The sequence below is a fragment of the Tachypleus tridentatus genome, chromosome 11 (assembly GCF_004210375.1).
Source record: "Tachypleus tridentatus isolate NWPU-2018 chromosome 11, ASM421037v1, whole genome shotgun sequence".
NCBI lineage: Eukaryota > Metazoa > Arthropoda > Merostomata > Xiphosura > Limulidae > Tachypleus > Tachypleus tridentatus.
In genome coordinates, this window is record NC_134835.1 from 39653219 (window position 1) to 39670519 (window position 17301).

The window sequence follows — 17301 nt, forward strand, 5'->3', positions numbered from 1 at the left end:
GTTTAATTAAAACTTGAATGTAACTCTAAAAAATCATGATGTTCACAGTTTGACCTGATTGTGGCAAGTGTTGATCAATACATAAAGTAAGAAATAAATGAAATAAACAAAAATCTACGGTAGAAATGAATAAGAAAGCTAAAACGTTAGAGTAAAGGCCTCATATTTGCTAAAGTTAAATACATTTTTTTGTGTGCACATATTACTATAATGTTAAAAAGATTTCATGTGTACTATAAAAACAGTAGTATATGCTGCAGCAATATCCAACCGAGTAAAAAATAGGTTTCTTATATTAACCACAAAATAGACAGTTTCTATGTCACATGGTATTTACTTCCTGAAAAATGTCTGAAATGTCACAGAAAAACAGAACAGAATACATTCATTATTTAAATATGTTACTTTGTTATCTTTTACCAAACTAGGCACCTTGTGTATGTATAAATGTAGATAAATTCAGTATCAAAACATGAAGAACGAAAAAATGTTAAAGGCAAAGGCAATTATTATGAGTTATTGTTTATTCTTATATTTCTGTGATTACAATAAATATAGATAATTTGGTTTTTTGATATTCATAAATATCAATGATCTTAATAACAAATTAAAATCAAATTTTGAAATTCCGATTTGAAAGGAACAGCATCTTACTAATAATAGACAGAAATATCCTTCACTTAAAAGCACTTCATTCACAGCTTATTTGTGTGAAAAAGTTACTGTATTTTGAAAATACTAATATAACATATAACAATAACTTAAACTGCCTTGTTACAAACCAGAGATTCTCACCTAAGTATCCAGGAGTTATTTACGACATCCATTCAAAACTAAGACTACTACAGAATTTGTTTATTGTGGTAGCTCAATGAATACCAAGTTACTAAAGTATGATACCTGTACTCAATTAAAAATACCTTATACATATTTTGAGTCACTGTTTAAATGAAAATGGTATTTAGCATAGGATTTCTACTTGCAATAATAATTATAACTTAAGCAAAGATATATGTCTCTTCTGTCTCATGCATCCCAGTTTGCACTAAAATCAGTTATCTACACCAAAGTTCACTATTCTTAAAATCAATATAAATTTCTGAAGAAAGATGAATTACCTTTACCAATACTGAAAGCAGTTCTGAGGTAAAACTTCTACAGTAAGAGTGGTATGATAAACACCACACATTTTTAGATTTAACCTTCTGTTTGTCACTAGTAATACTCTGTACCTAGTAAAACATACACACACAAAAATTCTCAGAATTAAAGGAACAGTTTTATTTTATTTTTTTTATTCAGCCCAAAATTGTCAAGTTTGCATATTCAAATTTCTCTGTAGAAAAAACAGAGTCCAACGTGTTAAAAATGAAAGGCAAAGATCATTGAGACCAAACACATTATAAACGGATTTAATAAATATTATTGTTTAACCTCTCTTCATGTAAAATGCACACAAGTGGCTTCAATAAATAACCAACAGCTAAATTTGAAAAAAAACAAAAAACAAATTTCCAAAAGTCACTGATAAACCTATGAAAGGATGGCAATAGTTGTTAAGGAACTTTGAAAAATGATTCCTGTGTTGTAGTCCTGATATTACAGGGATGTGCTCAGGTATTCTTTGCATTAATTTTCAGAGGTTTAGTTCAAAATAACAATAAAGTTAGAGAAAAAAGTTTTCACATTGATTTGGCAATGCTATACAAAATGTAATAAACTGGTAATTTTTGTGACATAGCTTATAAAAATATATTTATCAAATGGTACTTCTTTTCTAACTATTATTATTAATAGGCAAGCAATAATAATAATCACAATACAGTGTCAAAGAGAAGTATCCCATTTTGTAGTACATCAGATGTTAAGATGAAATTCCAACCAACAAATTCTGGGATGGACTGCACTTTGTAAAACTTGTGTATCTGTTGTTGTTATTGGCAGTAACATAAAACATTTGAGTACCACTATAACAAAGTATATTCTGTAAAGATGCAAACCTTATCTTTGTTTTGACCAAAAACTTATTTAGCCTGTTCTTTAAGACTTTTCTATTTATGACTGTTATGATTGTATCAAAAGTGTCTATTTTAAACCAAACTTATCTCATTTAATAAAACTGCACTACTGACTGTGGTCTTGTCTTCAAAATTCTCGCCACTGCTCTTAGTTTAAACATTCTCGGCCTTGACACCAACCTCTGTCTAGAGGACCAGGATGAGACACTTGTAATCTCTGATCTTCGATCCAAGATTGGTTACTTGAAATTACTCTTTTTTTAATGAGGTTTTGAAAATATCCTAAACCTAATTATCATTACACTTATACATAGAAACAAACTCAACAATATTAGTACCTTTTATACTATCAAACCAATTCAAAACAATGTTTCAAATTTATTTATTATTATATATTTATATACAGAAATAAACAGAGGTTTATAAATGATATGATGGCAAGTAATAACTAAGTCAAAAATATTTGCCTTATAACAATCATTTTCCAGCTGAAAATATTAAGAAATAGCAGTAATAGTTTCATTGAATTTAATTTTTTTTTGAAAGATGAAAATTATTAGAAGGTGAAACGGAGTCTGACTTCTAAAAGATAAAGAATGTTTTTAACTATGCCTAGAATTTTGAAATAACAAGTGCAAGTATAAGAATAGAGATAATTTCCAATTCGTGACATAGGGCATTATTTTTTTTTTACAAGTTGGAAAGAATATTTTCAATTTTCAAGATTGGGAATAAAAACATAGATGAAACTTGCACAGAAAAATTGAAACAAACAAACAAATAATAATAATAACCGATGACAAATTATACTTCCAAACCAAAACGAGTATGGTAACGGGTTAGTGTTTAAAATCAAACTACACAATGAGCTACCAATCAGTGCTGCGCTCATCACAGGTATTAAAACATGGTTTTTAACATTATAAACTATGAATTATTTAACGAAAATAATGGAGGTTACAGAATCAAAGTATGTTTTCCCACACAATACACGTATATTACATGTTAGTTTTTAATTTTTTTTAACTGAATATAAAAATATATGGTTGGATACATATTATACTTTTACAGACATTTTCTTGTATTCCAACACAACATTTTTACTTGTAGGTTATTCAGTAAAAACTAAAAAACATTACTCACCTAGTTCCATGCCTCAGTTCATTTTCCAGCCACCTAATTGTTTCTCTTGCTCCCACACATTCTTTCTTACGTTCATCAAGACTAGCTATCACTAATAACAAATGAGGAAACAAAGTAGTTTTAATAAAATCACATTCAAACTATCATGTCTTACATTTGTCAAACAACACACAAAAAAGCACTTATAATTAGGAAAAAAAAATACTTAATGAATATTGAACTCTGAATTATTGTTTCAAGTCATATAGTGGTGTTCAGTGCACATCATAACTTTTACTGAGTTACAGTTAAAATGCAATTAAACAACTTTATTGTCAATGCACGTGAAAATGCTTGGCATCAATACATAATTTGCAATTCAAGTTTCAATTAGTTTAAAAAGGATATATTTATGTCAATTTTTAATCTTTATTTCTACATGTCACACAATACCTTTTAGCTCTGAATTATTTGTTTTAAGCTTTCTTTCTTCCATTTAAGTGTTACAATACTTTGTAATTAGATACTCTGATTACAGGTACTAACAGGCCAGAAATTAAAATAAGAATATCTGATCTCTTTCTAAATTATTTATTTACTCATGCTTTCTTGTTAACATTACATATTTATAACCAATAAAAAAGCCATTCTATGACCTACGTGACTGTAATGTCTTTGTTTCATTTTAGTAAAAGGATATCAGTATTCCACTAGGTAATGAAATGTTTTAAACCTTTTCATAAGTAGGTAAGTTAGAAAGAAAGATAAGTATGAGTAATTCTGGTTTACTCTTTGAACTTTATTTCCAAAATGAGTATTTGAAAATTATACAATTATTTTTGGGACAACCAACTTAGGTTCGATGAAGATCAGCTTCCAAGATCAAAAAGGTTTCAATCCTGAAGTGTTGAATTTTTTTCTTTAACATGTTTTTTTTTATAGATGTGTAAACTTTAACCAAAAAGTCCTAAAATGTACAAATTAAAAATTTAATAGATTAGATTAAAAAAAAAGGTAAATGGGAATTTTGTTGCCTTGAGGAATGCACAAAGAATATATGTTGTTAGATGATAGGTGACATATCCTAATTGTTTTTAAAATAAAATCCCTGCACTTTGTTACTATAGATTATAATGAAGCATGAATAAAAGAGAAACAAAACAACAAAATTAAAAACAGAAGCACACTGTTACAAGCTTGTTGCCATTTAGGATAAATAATTGTAATTTCTGCTGAAATCTGCAGTCATCCTAAAAAGAAGGAAAGGATAATTAAGATATCATGTTTTGTTGTGTTGGTTACAAGGCCAGTCAAACAGACAGCACCCATATAGTGTTAAAAATTGAGAAAATAGCAGATGAAATACAAATTTGTATTAAAAACTTTCAACACACATTTAGAAGGTTCTAGAAGTAATTATAGTGAAACAACCTCTCTGAGTAAGAAGGGAATAACACAATTTTCTATGTTTGACTTTCATATTGTGCTGAGTAACTTGGCTCAACAAGAGTATCTATAACCTTCAGTTTTATTTATTAATTACGAAGCAAAAACTAATAGTAGAAGTAAACTGTGCTACTGAATGTACTTATCAACAGATGGCACAACAATAACACATCTCTTGGATAATCTCAGCTGCTTTAACAATGCCAAATGTTGACAGAAGGAGCTAATGTCAGGAACCAGATAAGGGGAAAGTTGGGGAAATCCTCCTCCTTTTACTTTAGATTCCAAATCATTCACTTCAGCCTAGATCCACATACCCATATCAGTGAAATATTAGACATATGAATCAAAAAAATATTACTGATATGTTTCATCATTTAAAAAATTTGTATACTAAAGGAAAATTCACTAACATTAAAATATTAGTGAAGTAGAATTTGCAAACAAGAACAAAAAATATATAAAAAATTGACATCATAAACTGATATGCTTTATACAACACAAGACAGTTAACATATATTTATATTTGTAATAATACTATAGAGTCATGACAATATATTTTTCACAACATTCCTACCTTCAACCACAGGTGAGCCATGTTCCACATCATCTGTTTTCTTTGACCTACAGGTTGCTCAACTCCCTGAGAAATATAATTAATTCAAAAGATTAGCACTAAAAAATACTCTTGAAAACAACAAATACCTGAGTAAAATTTAACAGGTTAAATAAAAACAAAGTAATTTATTCTGCTTGTTAAAACCCAGGCACTAAACTAAACAAGTCTCATCTTTGTCTAGAAACTATACACACATATTTATATATATACATATATATCATTTAGTAATTAGTGCAAGGTTTCTTCTTGTGTAATGACATAAAACAGAAGTATGAAATTAATTCAATACTTCTCTAAAGTTAATAAAAAATTCACAATTCAGTTTTTGGAATAATGGTGCATACAAGTCAGCCAAAGACTTCCTGTGTTAGTTTTCTTTCTGCTACAGCTTGACGATTGTGAAGACAGCAGGTGAACAGCTTATATTAATATCTCTTAAACTATGTGCTGATTTCTCCAAAACTCTTCTGTTGTTTATGGTTTCATCAGGAAGCTTCAAACAAATATTCACTTAGTCTTTAACTGTCTTATCATAATATTTACACATTTCTTCAGTCGGCATCAAATTCAAATTTTTGGTTTATCATTCATGCTTATAACAAAAACAGAAAAAAGAACAAAAGAGAAGGGTACAAAGAAACAGTTATGAAAAAGAGATGGACACCAGTAACTAATCAATAACACAATAACATTTAGAGATGGCCACCAGTAACTAATCAATAACACAATAACATTTAGAGATAGACACCAGTAACTAGTCAATAACACAATAACATTTAGAGATGGCCACCAGTAACTAATCAATAACACAATAACATTTAGAGATGGACACCAGTAACTAGTCAATAACACAATAACATTTAGAGATGGACACCAGTGACTAATCAAAAGTGCATATCAAAAGTTTGATTCCATATAAAAATTACCATACGATATCAAATAAGCAAATAGCAATTAGTCATGCATATCTATATAAATCAAATGCTAGAACAAATTGGTTATTTGAAGCAAAAATAGTGATATCATATATGAAGGCCACAGTTTAAAATAACTTGTCATAAGATAATAACACTCCAGAAAAAATTACAATTTAACATAAATATACCAGAATTTAAACAAACAAAGTAACAGCTTTAATCACCTCTCCATAAGTTACAATAATGTCACTATTGATGATTAGCCAATCAGCAACAACTTTGATACCTGGCAAAAGTCCTTCTTGGTTGATGATTTTAATGACTTCAACTACTGAGGGTGTCAATTCCTGTTCCACTAGAGACCTATATTTAGGATGATATTACTCAAAAAGATATTTTGGTGTTGGCTATATCCAAAGACTGACAAAAACATTCATCATATTAAAATATTATACAAAACTAAAGAGCTTAAAACTGAAATACCAGACACTTATTTTTATCAATCTGAGCATAAAATAACACTACGTAACAAAATTTTTACTTTTTCTTGTTCCTGGGCAAAAAGTGTTATTTCCCAATTGCTTGTGCCTAAAGTAAATGGAAAAGACCTAATTTTCTCTTCAAACTTTGCTTTTGTGACCTGGGAGCATATAACAAAAACACAATGGGAGACTATATTTGGGGGCTGATACGTGAAAGTGATTTATATTACAGTCACAAATCTTGAAAATCTACTCACTTCTAAACATTTTTGTTCATTCTGATATAAATTTAGTATAAATACACATAAATTTTGATTCATATGTTGTTTCATTCAGACATTATGTAAATGAAAATGTGCAAATGGGCCCATTTTTACATAGAAAATAGGTTAATTTCATTATCCAGGTCACAAAAGCAAAGTTCAAAGGGAATAATAGTCATTTTCTGTACTTTTACAACATAAGCAATGAAGAAATAACACATACTGTCCAGGAACAAAATTTATGTTACATAGTATAATCAGAAATAAAACTTACTGAAGAGTCACTATTCCAGAAACAGAGTTACTTCCCTCAGATTTACTCTGTACATCTCCATTTGATGAGTGTTCATTCTCTGTATTATCTTTATCTTCTAGTGATACTGATGTGGTGCTACAGACACAGAGAAATGTTCTTGTAATTTAAAATATCTGTTTTCAAGACTACTGAGTTCTGATAATTAAATATTTTAATTTTAAATAAATTTCCTCTCTCTTTAGACTTGCATACCTCAGACGAAAGATGTAATTATCAGTGTTCAATTTGAAAAAAAAACTATTTAATTATCACAAAATCAAAATAATGAATTACCACCATATGAAGCCTACATCAAAACTCAGTAGCTGTTTACAGTAACAGCTACAGTTTTCAGTAAACTATAAAAAAAACAACTAAACTACAATTAGTGGAATTTAATAATAACATGGGACTTGGACAGTTGCAATAACTGAAAACAGTAATAAATAAGAAAGACTAATTTCATCAGTTGATTACTTTTGCAACACCAACTGATTTTACAGTAACTTCAATTAATGAATTATTTTATATGGCATAATTTATAAATACTCATAGGTAATTGATTATATTGATTAATCAAGTTAATTTTCCAGTTCTATAAATTATCATTTGTACAACTGAATATGGCCAAGAGCTACAGAACTTGGTCTTAGGAAAACTTAACTATCACGCTTGCTGCCATAGTTTGCCTACTTATAGCCATTCAAGAATTTGTGCAACTTCATTCAGAAACTGTATATTTTTGCCAATGCTAACAATTATTACCTTTTGCTAATACAATCAAGTCCATTTTGCAGAACTGCCTTATTACTGGTCAAGTTTTCTTCTAGTCCTCCATTGCAATCAACAGCAGTGCTCGTGACACTCTCAACACCAAGTCCACTGTGCTCACCGTAGTCACTCTACTCTTCTTCTTCGACTCCATGCTCAGTTATACTACCACTGGTGCAACTAGCTGTGTCACTGCTGTTCTTCTAAGTCTAACTCAGAATGACCTGAATCATTGTTTTCATAACACACAGAAATTAGTTACCAATTGATAATGACAAATTTTTTGTCGTACGTTTATTCGACCAAACACATGAACTGCTTTGAAATGATTAAAAAAAGGCCACTGATTTTATACTTTACATAGAACATGAATGATAAGAACTTGGAGGTCATAAACAGCACAAGTACGTCGTATACCATACACATAAATGTACCAAAATAATATCAGGATTTCCTAAAGCCTTTTGAGATGCTGACCCCTTTACAAATTTATAAAGCAGTCACTGATTCTCAAATTCTTAGAACATAAATTAGAAGTGAAACTTCAAAATATAATCAACTTTTACAATGCAATCATTAGGAAACATAAAATGTGAAAAAGAATGAGGTTTTCTCTAAAAGTTGCCTGATGAATATCGGACTGTAGGTTTCAGAGTTTGAGTCCCTGAAGTTTCTAACATTAAACCTATTTCTCTGTCTCTTCAGAAGTCCAACCATTTACATGACTAATTGCAGTTTTAACAACATACAAACTTGGAGAGTCATACAGCAGTTAGATGCATAGGCCAACTATAGCACAGGAGTTATTTCTGTCCTCCTATCAACACTTAAGTCCTTATTCAGCCCTTTACAGTCTCACCAAACCAAGGGGATCAATATCAACCATTCTGGGAAACCCTAATTTACATGATAAAGAATTTTGACACATCTTTGAGAAATTACAAAGTTTTATATTTAAATATCCATAACAAAGAGATAAATGAAAAATATAAAGTTATTACTGAAATAAACCTCAAAAATGTGACAAGAAAAAACAAAGAAATAATAATATCTGATCGATTAGAAGTCATAAAAATGAAGAAGATAAATTGGAACTATTTTAAACTGTTCTGGTCATCGTTATGATGAAGTCCAAAACTTGATAAATACCATTAATAACTTTAATCCAACATGAGGTTGTTTGACATAATCTATTGCAAAACATAAATTATTTTCATAGTAAAAAAGTCTCTGTCATAAAGAATGTAATAATATTGAACAATTTTATACAGAAATAATACAATCTGTTAGACACTTTAAAATATATACTTACAATATTTAAAAATACCATGCAATGCATCTGAGATAAATAATAATGATACGATAAAATCTGTGTCACTAAAGTTACTAATGACCAGACAATATATTTTATAGTAAAGATGTATTCTATACACACAAAATTGAAAATTACCAATCCTGAAATTTTTTAAAATAAAAATATCATATTAACATTATTGTGAGATATCTAACCAGTCACAAGTTGAAATGGTGAAATGTATTAAAATCTTGAAGAATATTTATCTGGGAAATGTAATGTGACATCGTGGTTATCGTTAAGTTTCCACAAAGCTTTGTTAGCATTTAATCACTATGTTGTACAGCATAACTGTTACAGTTTTACATTTTTAACATAAAGGGTGTTTTACCATTTCACTATGAATAATTTACAATTATAATATTTTAAGTACTTCTGGATATGAAATTTCATTATCTTGACTTCCAAATCACTTTTATAGTATTCAGTGCAAACTACAGACAAATACCCAAATTCAAACCTACAGCTTTATATAATTACATTTTCATGTTTACAAAATACAATTTCATGAAAGTTCTTAAATGGTGTCACATCTGTGCTAAAGCACAAACATTTAAACCTAATGACTCAGAAGAGCTAATTAGACAAATTATAAACTGTGCCCAAGTACAACTGGTCACAGTGATGACCCTGTAAATATTTTCTGAAAACTGTGAAAACAGAACAGCTACATTTGTACAGATAGTTGGTGCTTTATTGACACAGTTTTGCAAGCCTGATAAAAGATATGAATATTCAATCATAATGAAAATAAATACATTTTTTATTGAGATTTGTTGTATATCTTCTTCAGTAATTAATACTTTTCAAATTTTCTGGCTCTTTCTGTTACAAAGATTTATTCATAACCTACCATCATGAACTTTAACAAAGGTATCACCACCAAAGTGGTCAGAGTAGTTAAAAATATGTTTGATAACCATATTCTTAGACTTGACCAATCTATCTTCACAAAATAACACGTTGTTTTACTATTCTTTGATTGTTTGTTTAAACAGAGTATTTGTGATGAAACTTAGTTGAATGGACGATAACTGCTGTAAAATCACAAGTGTAGAGGATGACATTTTGAAGTCTTCCACTTGAAGACGAGAGGTGGAAGACTTTCCAAATGTTATCATCTACACTTGTTTTTCTCCAACAGGCAGTTGCCATCTATTCATGTAAGTTTCATCAAGTTATTTTACTTGTGTTATTTACATACAATAAACCTAACAAAATAAATAAGGATTTGAATCAAAATAATATATTGGTGTTACCTTCACTACCCTCTAAATTTAACTAATGTCTGGTCGTAAGAGAAACTTTTCATAGCTTTCAAACAGATATAATTTAATACAAAAAACACCTTTTAACAATGAGAAACACACCTAAAGAAACTAAAAATAAAAGTATCAGATCTCTAGTTTAGTTTTATGTTTACTAAACTTTTCACAAGATTCCTCTGTTCATCTCTGAGGACCTCTGCTTAAATATTTTACTTGCTTCACACTGATGGAAACAGTTTATAATATGCTCCATCTAATGGCATTCAAACCTTATTTGTAGCTATATTCTTTATGCTTTTCTTCATTGTAGTTCAGACTACATGCTGTGACATTATAAAAGGGTGGAATTGTAAAACTGTAATAATAAAAATAAGGAAAGAAACAGAAACTGTTTAATTATGTATTTAAAGTATGATAGTTTATTTATCTATAAACCAATGTTTTGGGATGGAATGAAAATTTGAAAATAATTTAAAGTTGCACCATTTACAAGAGATTCCCCTCAAAGCTGTATGCAAACAAGTGTTTACATTTTTTAAATTTTCTTTCCAATTTTAATTTAAAAAATGTTACAAAATGATAAAATAACCAATTCTAAAGTATTTTTGAGTTAGAAAATGTTGAATTAAAGTTTTCTATGATAACTATATTGGGTAAAATCTTTTACCTTTTACTAATTGAACTGGCGTGTGTGTTTTTCTGATAGCAAAGCCACATTGGGCTATCTGCTGAGTCCACCGAGGGGAATTGAATCACTAATTTTAACATTGTAAATCTGTAGAGTTACCGCTGTACCAGCAAGGCACTACAGAACTGGTAGTTATCTACTTTTATTTCATGTAGTAGTTAAATTAAAATAAAAAAAATTTAACACCTTCACTTAATTCTGAATCTTCCTGACTGGTACTACACCTTCACTTAATTCTGAATCTTCCTGACTAGTACTACACCTTCACTTAATTCTGAATCTTCCTGACTAATACTACACCTTCACTTAATTCTGAATCTTCCTGACTAGTACTACACCTTCACTTAATTCTGAATCTTCCTGACTAGTACTACACCTTCACTTAATTCTGAATCTTCCTGACTAGTACTACACCTTCACTTAATTCTGAATCTTCCTGACTAGTACTACTTTGTTTTCTTCTCCTAGACACTCGGCAACGTGACAAAGATTGTTCCTTGATTTTCTTTACAAACCTCTGAAAAATAAACAAAGAAGAAGAGAGAAACAAAATTATTTTTCAATGGCATGAAAATAACAAAATTTACTAGCAATAAACAAAACAGGTTTATTTTCCAGTATGTCACTGTTCAAAGTTACAAAGTTCTTTTAAATAAGAGTAAATATGCATAAATTGTGTGTTTGTTTTGAATTTTGTGCAAAGTTACATGAGGGCTATCTGCAGTAGCAGTCCTAATTTAGCAGTGCAAGACTAGATAGAAGGCAGCTAGTCATCACCACCCACTGCTAACTCTTGGGCTACTATTTTACCAACAAATAGTGGGATTGACTGTCACATTATAACAACCTCATGACTGAAAGGGTGAGCATGTTTGGTGTGACGGGGATTCAAACCCGCGACTCTCGTGTTATGAGTTGAGTGCCTTAACCACCTGGCCATGCCAGACCAAATATGCAAGGGAACTTCAAGTCAACAGACAGGACTTAAGTATTTTATCACAGAATTACACGACCCTGACCATAATATCATACTGATTACAAATATCCCAGAACATTTTAACAAGCATCTCAAAATCTTTCGACCATCAGTTTTATTTGGCAGTCTCCACAAGGGGAAGTTTTAAGGTGTTAAACAGTTTTAAGAATTTCAAAGACTAACTACTACATAACATTAATTTTTTTAAACGCATGTGACAATCATTCTCTTGTAATTCCATAAAATTGTTGGTTAGGGTGGTATTACTTTATTACTTGCATTTGAATATCACTCTTATACATTCTAAATTACTTTTTGTGTTACTACTTACTTACACAGGACCTCATGATTATAAAGAGAGCTACATGCCTACCTCAAGTTTTCAAACATTACCCAGCTTCTCCCTCTAAACAGATACAATATAAACTACAAAAGAAATGCTCCAATTTTTAATTTTTTTATATATATATTTTATTAACACTTTTAGAAATCATTTCTGATCTTCCTCCTCCAATAATTACTAACAATCAAAGAAATTATAGTCAGTGATGTCAAGAAAACCCACTTGTAGAGAAAAATTTATATGTAAAAGTGGCTTGTTTGGGTTGAGAAAATTGAGAAAAAATTTTCTCAACCAAAACAAGCTGTTTTTACATATATTTTTAATCAAAGAAATTGTACTGCAAAGTTTAGTTTCATAATTTTGTTTCTTCAAATATCTTATTGACAATTATTTTCAATAAAGTAACAGAAAAACATTCAGGCTGTCATTCATACATTTATATAGATCCTCCAATTGAAAATTTTATTTCAGAGAAGAAAAATTTAAACTTCCCATCTATTCAGAAAACACAGCTGAAAATATCTGGTCTTTGTACATGTCTGTTGCTTATTTTTAAACTCAAATAGTTTGAGAACAGTGAAGTTTTAAGGTTAGTCTTATCAAAAATTGTAACATTTAGCTACTATAATTTGTGCTTTACAACTTTTAAATTTCTAAAGCTAACAAAATCCAAAACATATTATCTGAAACCTGGAATTACTTTCTTTGTTGCAATCTATTTACTGTAGAGTTCTCTTTCTTTTTTGTATCAATTGTAAATTTCTAAACTTTCAGTTATTATATTAGAAATCCCACTGGTTACATGCCTTCAAATAATCTAACTACATCATGGCTCTGAGATTTTGTATGGTACTTAAGGGAAGTAAATCAGTTTATTGGTTTCCTGCTTGTTTTATTTATTTTGTTGAAGTTATTACTTTGGTAGTTGCTTGTTTCTTTAGAAACACTATAACTGGTAACTTGAAACAAAATGAACACTTACAGTGTTACTCATGAGCACAGATTATTAGAGGATACATCATAAAAACTGTCTTACAAAGTTGTCTCAGAAGGAGAGTAGCCTTGTAACCTGTTTTTCCAGCCAGGCTTAAATCTTTTAGCTACGAAATCTTGTTTGTCACATGAACCTACCATGAGCTGTTTATGTTCTAATTTAGAGACAAAACAGACTGAATTAGTTATTATTAGTTTTTGTTGTGTCCATATCTGATACATGGGCTTTCCTGCCCTATAACACTTAACACTAATAAATCTTTTGACCACTGTGTTTGTTTGTTTTTGTTTAACGCAGTGCTACAAAATATGTCATACTCACCACTGGTTTCGAAACCTGATTATTTTGCATCATGAGTCCCACTTAAGACACAAATATCTTGTTAAAATAGCAGTGACACTGATATATGTTAACTATTAACTGCACTTTGTTTTATTTAAGATGTGTTAAAAACACAAATAAATAATCTTTAGAAAAGTCTGAAAGATAAATCAGAGATTCGATTCCCCCTCGATGGCCACAGTAGATAGCCCGATATGGTTTTACTATAAGATACGCACACACAGCATTACTCCTTATTACATGTTTCCTGTTTATAGTACACAAATTGTCTCCATTAAACTACAAGAAGGTTACTGGAGCTAACAGCAATATTCTACAAAGATTGTAAGATGAAATTACCAATACACCCGTTGTACTAAATACATTTCGTGAGCTTACAGTGGAAAACCAGCTACAGCTTTACAATGGAATAGCCACGTGGTTAACACATTTGTTACAGAACTTTAACATACAGCCTAATAAAGGACTGGCTATGTATATCCATCCCTAATTTTAAACTGAAAAATCTTAGAGCGTAGGAAGCTACTCAAAAGTACCCACCGCCAACACTTAAGCTACTATTCTCTGACCTAGTAGTGAAATTTAATTGTTACTTTTGTATGTGATCTGTCAACCCAATGTGCGGAGCGCATTTTGGGGGCAATTGGTCGCAAAACGAGAATTTTCGGATTCATTATTCGAGAACGTTAACTACTACGCCACGCTCGGCCCAAAGTGATGTGTACTTGCCTTTTATCGCACGGATAAAATCACTTGTCTCACTTGGTGGCGCTGTTTTCTCTTTCGTTCGCTACGTTCACGTTCCTTTTCCCACCATTTTCTACAGTTGACATGAATTACTTGTTGATTTATTTTCGTTCGTTACAACTAAAATTAACAAGAAATCGAAGTTTATTTTTCTTGGTATTTTTACGTACCAAAATGACATTTGCGGAAATTAATATTTAATTTTTATTACCTGAAATTTTGATTAACAAAACAAAAATCGCTTGGAAAACTTTTCTTGTTTTTAAGCAAAAAAGCCATGTTAAAATTTTCTTTGAGTTTTTGTTTGTTTTATAGTAAAGCCAGCCACATCACTCCATCTACCGTATTCTCCGTAAAGATTTAACTCCCTATTTGCCCCCCCAGTGGCTTAGCGGTTGGTCTGCGGACTTACAACCCTAAAAACCGGGTTTCGATACCCTTGGTGGGCAGAGCACAGATAGCCCATTGTGTAGCTTTGTGCTTAATTCAAAACAACAACAACTCTCTATTTTGACTTTTGTAAGTCAGTATGGTTACTGGTGTCCCGCAGGAGGAACTCTCAGAAAATTAGAAAACAAAGCTATTATTTCTTTTTCTTTATACCGTGAGATGGCACTATCATCGACTTTATTTATGGTTTTGTATTTTCTTCTTTAAGTTTCCGAGAAATTTATCAATATATACATGTAAGTAAAGAGAGAAGCAGTCATTAACGAGAAAAAAAATAAAAAAGAGCTTTGGTCAAGTTAGTGAATAAAAATATGTAGTAAAAAATAATTAGATTTATTTCTGTTTCAAACACAAAACAAACAGGAATATACGCGATAACTATAACAAAATAATGACAACACCTCAATGAAATACGTATTTAAGTTTTTCAGAAACAAAACTACTTCAATCAAGAAAGTCCACAGTTTTTCTGTTCCGTATTCCGTCTTATTCTTTGACTTTCTAAGTCCTCACAACATCTTGTCTTATACATTTAAACTGAAAATAATTCCTTAGTACTACAAAAATTGATTCCAGGTACCTTTATGGTTAAAAGCTAACACACAGGATTACATACAAAAGTCGTAGCAGATTTCACACGAGACCTAAAACTCGAGCGTTTTATAAAATCCCGGTCACACCAAACATACTCGTACTTTCAGCCGTAGGGACGTTATAATGTGACGGTCAATCCCACTATTCGTTGATAAAAGAGTAGACCAAGAGTTGGCGGTGGGTAGTGATGACCAGCTGCCTTCCCTCTAGTCTTACAATGCTAAATTAGGGAAAATAAAATATATTATGGATTCTGAACAATTCGAAAGCGCTGGAAAAAGAAAAACACATTACGTCATAGTACCCGCGATTCCAAGTTGCGGAAGACGTTTTTTTTATTTTCTGCCACAACGGGACGCCAACCATAGATATCAGATCCACAGTGGTGAGTTGTAAGCAATAACGTGCTTATAAATTCACTTTTTCGTTAACGCACGTCCCTAATTAACGTTTTTTTAAGTGTTAGTAAATAAATTTCTGGACTTGAAATGTCTAAACGACACCGCAAAATAGATATCGGAGTTTATTTTTAATTTGAAGGCGGGAGTTTTGTGTGACCTAGAATAAACAACGCACGAGAATTCAAGATTCCGGATTAAACTCGCCAGCAGATAAGTTTTTTTTTCTCCAGAAAGTTGTCCCACCTGAAGACAGCTCCGCCTTCCTCAATCGTCGAAGATAAATTTGGAAAAGAACTGCATTCTGGTGTTACGAAAGTCTTATCCCTGAGTCATTTCATGCATCTAAAGTGCACGCTTCATAACTCTGACCTTGACAGTTAGAAGGACATCCGGGAACGTTTTGTAAAGTACAAAGAACTTTCATCTTAACCGATCCGTTTGCAGCACGTGAGCACGTGGTTTAGTTTTTTTTCTTAAACCCTCCCCCCAAAAAAAACCGCAAAAAAAAAACGTTTAAGCAGGTTGTGTTGGGCTATAGCTTATCTTCAAATCAGAACATCTGACATCGCGAAGGATTTATATATATCGACATCTGGTATCACACTAAAGTTGTTTTGTATGAAGACATATTCCACTCACCTTCTTCGCTCTGTCCTGTTCCCCACTGGTATAGCGGTAAGTCTACGGATTTACAACGCTAAGATCAGGGGCTCGATTTCACTCAGTAAACTCAACAGATAGCCCGATGTGGCTTTGCTATAAGATAAAATACATTAGGCCCGGCAAGGCCATGTGGGTTAAGGTGTTCGACTTCTGAGGGTCGCGAGTGCGAATCCTCGTCGCACCAATCAGCCACGGGAGTGTTATTATGTGACAGTGAATCCCACTATTCGTTGGTAAAAGAGTAGCCCAAGAGTTGGCGATTGGTGGTGATGACTAGCTGCCTTCTCTCTGCTAAATTAGGGACGGCTAGCACAGATAGCCCTCGTGTAGCTTTGCGCGAAATTGAAAACAAAACACTGTCCTACTAAAACTATTGTTACACTACGTCTAAAAAAAGTGCGCCCTTTCAAACATTGTAATCAGAAGGAAGGATATTTTTCCATATTTCATATTTTGGGACCAACCGCAACTTTATTAGTTTATATCTTTTGTGCTTCGCTATACGCACAGGTTGAAATATTGGCGAGATTTCTTCAGTGTTTGGTTAG

At 31.3% G+C, this 17301-nt stretch overlaps 1 long non-coding RNA gene across 2 annotated transcripts in view; it reads right to left on the reverse strand.

Annotated features, from left to right (window-relative positions):
* LOC143231976 (uncharacterized) overlaps positions 1-14594 on the reverse strand; it is a 28133-nt gene extending 13539 nt beyond the window's left edge. The window contains exons 1-3 of one of the 2 annotated variants that reach the window (XR_013017315.1): positions 13878-14594; positions 11658-11760; positions 7947-8157 (exon numbers count right to left, since the gene is read on the reverse strand). This is a non-coding gene — a long non-coding RNA (uncharacterized LOC143231976). Of the gene's footprint in view, positions 1-7946; positions 8158-11619; positions 11761-13877 lie in introns of those variants that run through there. The other variant, XR_013017316.1, reaches the window with a different exon arrangement.
* Between the last annotated feature and the right edge of the window lie 2707 nt (positions 14595-17301).